The sequence below is a fragment of the Sorex araneus genome, chromosome 4 (assembly GCF_027595985.1).
Source record: "Sorex araneus isolate mSorAra2 chromosome 4, mSorAra2.pri, whole genome shotgun sequence".
Classification (NCBI taxonomy): Eukaryota; Metazoa; Chordata; class Mammalia; order Eulipotyphla; family Soricidae; genus Sorex; species Sorex araneus.
This window is the reverse complement of record NC_073305.1, coordinates 106,705,994-106,714,619: the sequence shown is the minus strand read 5'-3', so window position 1 is coordinate 106,714,619 and position 8,626 is coordinate 106,705,994. Positions and strand designations below refer to the sequence as shown.

Below are 8,626 nucleotides of genomic sequence, written 5' to 3'. Positions count from 1 at the left end.
GATATGTGCAATTCTCACTGGTGTGACATGATGTCTCATTGTTGTCTTTTATAAAAATTAATTAATTAATTAATTTTATAAATTACTTCACAATATTTGATTACAATTAATATTCAAACACCAATCCCACCACCATTACACCTTCCCACCACCAAATTCAGGATGTTTCCTTTCAAGCCCCAATCCCTGTCCCAAACCACAAATGAAAGATTATATTTTATATTGTTTGTTATGAAGAGCTGCTGTACATGCTTATAGAAGAGTGTTCATATAGAAAACAGTGTGAAGATTGTTCTATTTTGGCAGGAGCCATTAAGGCATTCTATAGGATATCACTAACATGTTAAAATTTGGGTGATGTGAGCTTTGGCATATATGTCTGAAAATATTTACATAGGCATATATACATATATATATATATATTTCCCTCTGCAGCGATAGCACAGTGGGTAGGGCGATTGCCTTGCACATGGCCAATCCGGGTTTGATTCCTCCGTCCCTCTCAGAGAGCCTGGCAAGCTATCGAGAGTATCCCACCCACACAGCAGAGCCTGGCAAGCTACCCGTGGCATATTAGATATGCGAAAAACTGTAACAAGTCTAATAATGGAGACCTTACTGGTGCCCGCTTGAGCAAATTGATGAACAACGGGATAACAGTGCTACAGTGCTGTATATATGTACATATATGTATATTATATACATATATATAAAATCCCTTTATGATTTGTTGCCTACTGTTTGAACCCCATCAAATATGGTGTGGTAATTATGGAAAATGAGTAGGGAGTGTCTTACGATGTGTCGTGCAGCCACAAAAGCAGCCGTGTGGTCCAGTAATATGTTCACTCATGTGTGAAGCTTGGCCTGAGTGTGTGGAAAGTGGCCTAGAGCATGGTCAGCTGCCAGGGCTGGGTCCACTGGGGCAGGGAGTGATCTCACCCGCCCCACTCTGGGATACTCTTAGTGAAAACAGCCTGGGACAGAGTCTGGTGGCACCATTATGGGGCCTCAATTTTTGCTACCTTCCAGAAGAAGCAGTCATGCTTTCTGGACAGTGACTGATGAGAAGATTATCCTTCTCATTGTTGTCTTGATTCTGATTTCCCTAAAAATAAGTAATGATGAGCATTATTTTTCCATTTGCCTGTGGCTATTCGTTGGTCTTCAGGTGTTCTCTTCATTCCCTCTCCCAATTTTTTAGGTCTCCCCCAGCCCCTAATTTAAGGAATCTTTTATTATTCTTATGTACATACTGGCAGAGTCTCTTGCCCCCACGCCTGGCTATCTTTCACAGGGCCCCTCGGAGGGGGTGGGTTGAGTTTCCCTCCCCACCCTAAGCAGAGCCCTGGCAGCCAAAGACCTCCGGCACCCAGCCACAGCCATGCTCAAGGCCCCTCTGCACATGTTCAAATGAGCTTCACGCATGAAGAAACCGGCAGAGGAACCCAGGTGTGCAGGACCCGGGGCTGAGATCTCCAAGGCTGCTCTGATTGGGACTGGGCCTCTTCTGCACAGATCCCCCATTTTCCAGCAGCTAGGTGCCGTGTAATCCCATCAATGACCAACATCCAGAGACTATAAAACTAAGCTTCTGGAAGTGTGTGGCTGCCAAGCAGCCATGCAACATCTTATAGCATAGTTCTCCCTCTTGGAGAACCTGGAAAGCTACTGAGAGTTTCCTGCCTGCATGAGAGAGCCTGGCAAACTCCCTGTGGCATATTCATATGTCCAAAACAGTAACAATGATGAGTCTCATTCCCCTGACCCTGAAAGAGGCTCCAATGAGGCATCGTTGGGAAGGAAGAGTAAAGAGAGGCTTCTAAAATATCAGGGCTAGGATGAATAGAGATGTTACTGAGACTGATCAAGAAAATAGATGATTAATGGGATGATGATGATGATGATGATGATGATGATGATGATGATGATGATGATGATAATGATGATGTACAGACTATCGCCTAGACTTCAGGAGTCACAGCGTAACCTAATTTGGTGGCTAAGCTGTTTCTTTGTATTTTCCATTTTGGCAATGTGTGCCACAGACTTTGTATCCAAAATATTGCCACCCAGTGCCACGAAGTCTATTATATCTTTCACTGTAGTTGGTCCTGATGTTTTCCACCAGTTTAGCCAGAGCTTCTTTGTCTTCGGAGTTGACTTGTGTGAAAACCACGGTGGTGTACATCTTCCTATGGACCTGGAGGCCCAGGTGGGTCTTACTCTTGATGCAGTAGGGCACCCTCATCCTCCCACACAGAGAGGGCAGAAAGACCACCAGCTCAATGGGGTCCATGTCATGCGTGATCACCACCAGCTGTGCCTTCTTGTTCTCCACCAGTGTGGTGACAGTGTTGACCTCAGCTCAAAGCATGGGAGGGGGGCACTTGGCTGGGATATCACCTTTGAGAGCGGCCTTTTCGGTGAGGCCCAGCAGCCACTGCTTCTTTTCCTGTTTGTCTTAGGCAAGTATGTGTTTCCCCTGGATATCAACCTTTATATCTGATATGTTGACTGCAAATATTTTTTCCCATTCAGTTAGCTGTCTTTTAGTTTTAGGCTGTGTTTCTTTTGCCATGCAGAAACTCTTTAATTTGATGTAGTCCCATTTGTTTATTTTTGACTCTGTTGTCTTTGTTATTGGCATTATATCATTGAAAATACCTTCGAGGGAGAATTGGAGAATTTTGAATTACTTTTTAAAATACATTTTGTAGGTAACATCTGCTAGTACTCAGAGCTTACTCATGGCTCTGCACTTAAGGGGTCACTCTTGGCAGAGCTCAGGGACCATCTGGCATGCCAGGGATTGAGCCCAGGTTAGCCATATATAAGGCAAGTACTCTGTCTTTGTATTCTTTTCAACCTCTTAACTATGTCTTATCTCATTGTACTAAACTTTCTTGTATCTCAAAAATTGTTCAAGGAAGAGTTTCAAAGTAATTTTCTTTCTTTTTTTTCACTTCTTTTAATTTTTTTGCTTTTTGGGTCACACCGGGCAATGCACAGGGATTACTCCTGGCTTTGTACTCAGGAATTACTCCTGGCAGTGCTTGGTGGACCATATGGGATGCTGGGAATTGAACCCAGGTCGGTCCCGTACAAGGCAAATGTCCTACTTGCTTTACTATCACTCCAGCCTCGTAATTTTTTTTGAAAAAATGTTAGATTATTTTTATAAAGTTGTTCACAATAATTTATTATATTTAATATTCCAACACCAATCCTACCATCATTACACCTTCCCACCACCATATTTCGAATGTTTTCACCCTGAGCCCCAAAGCCTGCCCCCAAAGCAGGATATAAATATTTATTTTGGATTGCTTTTTATGAATAATCTGCTAAAATGATACAAAAGAGGTTCCTTAGAGGAAAGTGTGTGAAGATTGCTGTATTTCACCCTGGAGTCATTAACCCCTTATCTTGGTACATCAGTAGTGTAGGGTATGAGATGTTTGGCTGCAAATGCTGCCATGTGCTGCAAGAATTCTAAAATTTTAAATGTGGTGATACACCTAGAGCACCTCCGAATTGAGCAGATATGTTTACCTGGTCGAGAACTTAACATGAGGAACGACTTGGCACCAGAACTGCGCAGGAGGAAAAGAACAGTATGGAACACCTTCAAGAGCATCGAAGAAGTTGTTAAGAGGACGGAGAACCGGGCTCCAGGCATGTCTTTTCGACTCCACCACTCTGCACTAACATATGCCTCAGACACCTGGGTCCTACCTATGCAGACAGGACGAGAATGCTATTTGGGTATCCCAAAGAGGCATCAAAACAACTCTGCTTGGAATATCACATTTCACTCAAGTGAGAGAAGGAATCTGGAGTTTCGACCTCCATCAATGACCAAGAATTGGGGACGCTGTCTCTTTTGCCAAGGCATCGAAAATCAGGGCTGGACACGTAATGCGATTTAGAGATGACTGCTGGACTAGAGCTGTTACTGACTGTATTCCACGGGACGTCAAAAGACCACCTGGCCGCCCACCTACGAGATGGTCAGGCTTCTTTGTCAAAACCTGCATGAACGGTTTGAGACTCTTCGTGTTCCTGGAATGAGCAGATATTGGGCTACACTAGCAAGGGACAGGGACAAATGGAGATGTTACTGGTGCCCACTCAAGCAAATCGAAGATCAACAGGATGACAAGTGATACAAGTGATACACATTAGGTTAATTTAATATATATTTTTAACTGGATTATGACTTTAGGGTCTGGAGGCCTCTCTACTATGTTGTTCTCTCATGTTGCTCTCTTCTGAGAGATTCATTTGCCTGTGAATTGTGACTGTTAATGAGCTTATATGGTGCCAGAAGCAATTCATGAGTGACTGCCGGGCTACCAGAAGCACAGCAAGGGGGGAGGTTGCCCATTCCTGGAAGGAGTAATTTTCTGTGCTGTCATTTTCTTGTTAAATTACGTGTTTACATCAACTTTATCAACTTAAATATGTGACATGGTTGCCAGAATACCAAAAACAATTTTTCCTTATTTTAAAAATTAACTTAGACAAAACTCAGCAATATTGTCTGCAAGTCCTTCTTGCTGGTCGCTTGCCACAACTAGAGATTAAAATCAGAAAATGTCTCATTATGACCCACCATCACCCATTTCTGCCTGGAACATTCAGTCTTCCTTTAAGCTATTTTGCTTGATAATGAAATGTGAGGGACTTTTAATATACGTATTGAACAAGAATGCCAGTAGCAATGTATATAGTATATATAGATCCTAGCATTATGTTCAATAAAATAGAAATGGAAATTATAATTTTTTACACATTCCCACAGGGTTCTGTGCTTTGAATATGGATTCAAATATAAAAATACTATTTAAATACGGATTCAAATATAAAAATATTATTAATGCTCAGAGATTCAAAGGAGAGATTTATAAAGTAAAATTCAGTAGAACTAAACTAGCAGTCCGTCCTAAAAATAACTATACATATAGTTAATGTTCTAAAAAACAGTGAGAAAAGTCTAAATTGGACTAGCTCTTTGTGTTAAAGTATATTTTAATCAGTCGGGTACTTCATTGTAGTACTTAATTCTTATTTCATATCTTTTGAATTGGTTGAGATTTATAGGCACTTTGTGGAGTTAACAAAATGGGACACACCCCATTGATTCTCTCTTGATATTACTGGGCTGAGATTCGTTACTTGGTTCTGTGCACTAATGAGCCATGAAATATTATTCTTCTGCTTACTTAACCTAGGAAGACCACTGGGGATTTGTTTAAAAAAATGGAGAGATGGAGTGCTTGGCTTACAAATTACTTGCTGGCGTATGTGATTCTTTTTTTATAAAAAATTCTCAACAGCCAAGAAAGGTTTATGTAAAAACTATAGTTAACTTTAAATAGAGGTTTTAGATAGGTTTTACATATTTTGTCACTAGTTACTTAAAAAAGTGAAGATGTGTCATAAAATAGTGAAATGGTATTTTCTCTGAAATTGTATGATACTTATAGTTTTTCCCTTTGTACCAAAGTCTTAGTCAAAATCTCACTTAATTTGGATATGCCATCGCCACGCTGCCAGACCTCATGCCAGGCTGTTTCATTTGGGGCAGCCTGGAGTGGGGCAGGTGAGGTTACTCTATTGACAATCAGAGATATTATTGACATAAAGGACTGTATTGCCCTTTGTGTGTGAGTATCTCTGTGTGTGATCCAGTTGTTTTTTCAAGAGTATTTTTTTAAAAAATAAGTGTTTTTTAGTAATTCTTACAGTATTGGTTTAGTAGTTGCAAATCCTACCAGCTCTTGTTTGTCTAAAAATGTTCTTATCCCTCCCTCAAGTCTAAATAATAGATTTGCAGTGTAGTGTAATCTAGGCTGAAAGTTTTTTTTTCAGTCAGTACTATGAATATGTCCTTCCACTATTTCCTAGCTTGTGAGATGTCATAGGGAAGATTTTTATCTTATTCTTGTGTTGTTTCCCTTATACTTAAGCATTTTCTTCTCTCTTGCAGTTTTAAGTCTTTGTCTGTTTTAGTCTTTTTTTTCTTTTGATTTTAGTCTGTCTTTGTCTGTTGATTTTACTGTTTTGTTTATCATGTGCCTTGGTGTTTTTTATTTCAGTATATTTTTGTTTGGTACTTTTTGGGACTCTTGAATTTGTGCAGAAACCTTTCTCAAGATATCAGGAAAATTCTCAGTTTTTATTTTCTTTGACCACTTTTTTTCCCCTTTACCTTTTCTCTCTCCTCTTATTTTTATGATTTGAAGATATTTCTCATACCATTATTTATCAAGAATCTTTCATTCATTTGCTTTTTTTCTTTCAATTCATTACTGGTTATACTGATTATTTTGTCTTCAATATTGCTGATATTGTCTTCTGCATGTTGAATTTTGTTTCCTTTTTAGTAATCTTTTTATTTATTTATTTAATTTTTTTTAAATTAGTGAATCACTGTGAGGGTACAGTTACAGATTTATGTATTTTCGTGCTTGTGTTTCAGTCATACAATGCTTGAGTATCCATCCCTCCACCAGTGCCCATTCTACACCACCGAGGATTCCAGTATCCCTCCCACTCCCCCACTTTACTCCCCCTACCCCACGTTGCCTCTGTGGCAGGGCATTCCCTTTTGTTCTCTCTCTCTCCTTTTGGGTGTTGTGGTTTGCAATAGAGGTATTGAGTGGCCATCATGTTCAATCTATAGTCTGCTTTCAGCACACATCTCTCATCCTGAGCACGTCCTCCAACCACCCTTTACTTGGTGTTCCCTTCTCTACCTGAGCTCCTTTTACCCCAGCATGTAAGACTGGCTTCCAAGTCATGGAGCAAACCTCCTGGTACTTATTTCTACTATTCTTTGGGATTAGTCTCCCATTCTGTTATTTTATATTCCACAGATGAGTGCAATCTTTCTATGTATGTTCCTCTCTTTCTGACTCATTTCACTTAGCATGATACTTTCCATGTTGATCCTCTTATGTGCAAAGTTCATAACTTCATCTTTTCTAATAGCTGCATAGTATTCCATTGTGTAGATGTACTAAAGTTTCTTTAAACAGTCATCTGTTCTTGGGTACTTGGTTTTTTTCCAGATTCTGGCTATTGTAAATAGGACTGCGATGAACATACAAGTGCAGATGTCATTTCAACTATACTTTTTTGCCTCTCCAGGATCTTATTCCAGGAAGTGGTATTGCTGGGTCAAGTGGGAGCTCAATTTATAATTTTTTGAGAAGCGTCCATATTGTTTTCCCAAAGGACTGAACCAGTTGGCATTCTTACCAGCAGTGTAGGAGGGCCCCTTTTTTCCCACATCCACTCCAACACCAGTTGCTCTTGTTCTTTTGGATGTGTGCCAGTCTTTGTGGTGTGAGGTGGTATCTCATAGTTGTTTTGATCCTACATGTTGAATTCTGCTGCTGTGACTCGCTATTGTATTTTTCCCTCCTTAAATTCCATTTGTATGGACTCCATGATTCCCTGGATTAGTTCATACCAGATATCTGACTCTGATGTAATTTGTTGTTTTTCAGAAAACAGTACTCTTTATAATGTATTAGAAGTCAGTTTCACCTGGAGAAATATCATTTTCACTGAGACGCCATTTTTCACTATTCTATTCTCTATCCCTCCCTTCCCCAACACCCCCCCCCCCAGCTCTTTTTGACGGACCACACCCAGTGGTGCTTGGGTTTACTACTGAGTCTGTGCTCAGGGATCACCCCTGGTTATGCTTGCGGGGCTAAATGGGGTTCCAGGGATTTAACCTGGGTCAGCCACGAGCATGACAAGTGCCCTACCTGCTGTATCACACCTCACTGCACTGCCTTTCCCCCCATTCTCATGTCTTTCACTTCCCACTATCTCAGAAGAAATAAAACACAGTATGTGAAGAAATATTTCTATACTGATTATTCCATTTATTATGGAAAGTAAAATTGGTGATGAAAGCAATGCTACTTATCCCAAAGTATTTTAGAGTTCCCATTGGCAGGTTGTCAGACCCGAGGGAAGAGGATAGTAGAATGGAAAATATTTCTCTTTCTTTGAATGGTACCTTGTTGAGCTTTGTCTATAGGATGCACATGAGGAACACTGGAGGAGAAAGTATGCTGGTTCTTCCACATCTTGTCCTTGTAGCATGTATGATTCTTAGAGTATGGTTGACTTCTCTAGCTCCTGGTTGCTAGATGTAGCTTGTCCAATACCACCAGTAACTTCTCTAAAAATCATTGCTTTTAGCATGGATGGCTTCTTCGATGCCTGCCTGGTTTCTGTAGCATGAATACTATATCTACACCTCAATTATTTAACATGGATTCTCTATCTAATGTGGAACCTAGTACCTGGGTTCTTCTCTGTGGAAACTTCAGCAGTGTCCATGATCTTGCCATCTGCAGCTCCTAAGTTATGTGATCTCTTCAAGCCCTAGCTATCTTAATACAATGATTAATCAGTACTAGGCTCCTAGAACACTTATCAACAGCATTCAGAGACCAATACCTATCATTGATACTCTTCCAGTGACTTGTAGTGTAATGCCACCAGCAAAAACACTTCTTGAATATCTTCTCTCAGTCTTTTGGAAAAATTTGCTGAGTTCCAAAGCATAGTATCTTTCTGTGCCTAGTTACCCCAG

The 8,626-nt window shown here is 40.3% G+C and overlaps 1 pseudogene; it reads right to left on the bottom strand.

The window, feature by feature from the left end:
* Positions 1-1,971: 1,971 nt before the first annotated feature.
* LOC129404354 (60S ribosomal protein L7a-like) lies at positions 1,972-8,114 on the bottom strand (annotated as a pseudogene).
* Positions 8,115-8,626: the final 512 nt, after the last annotated feature.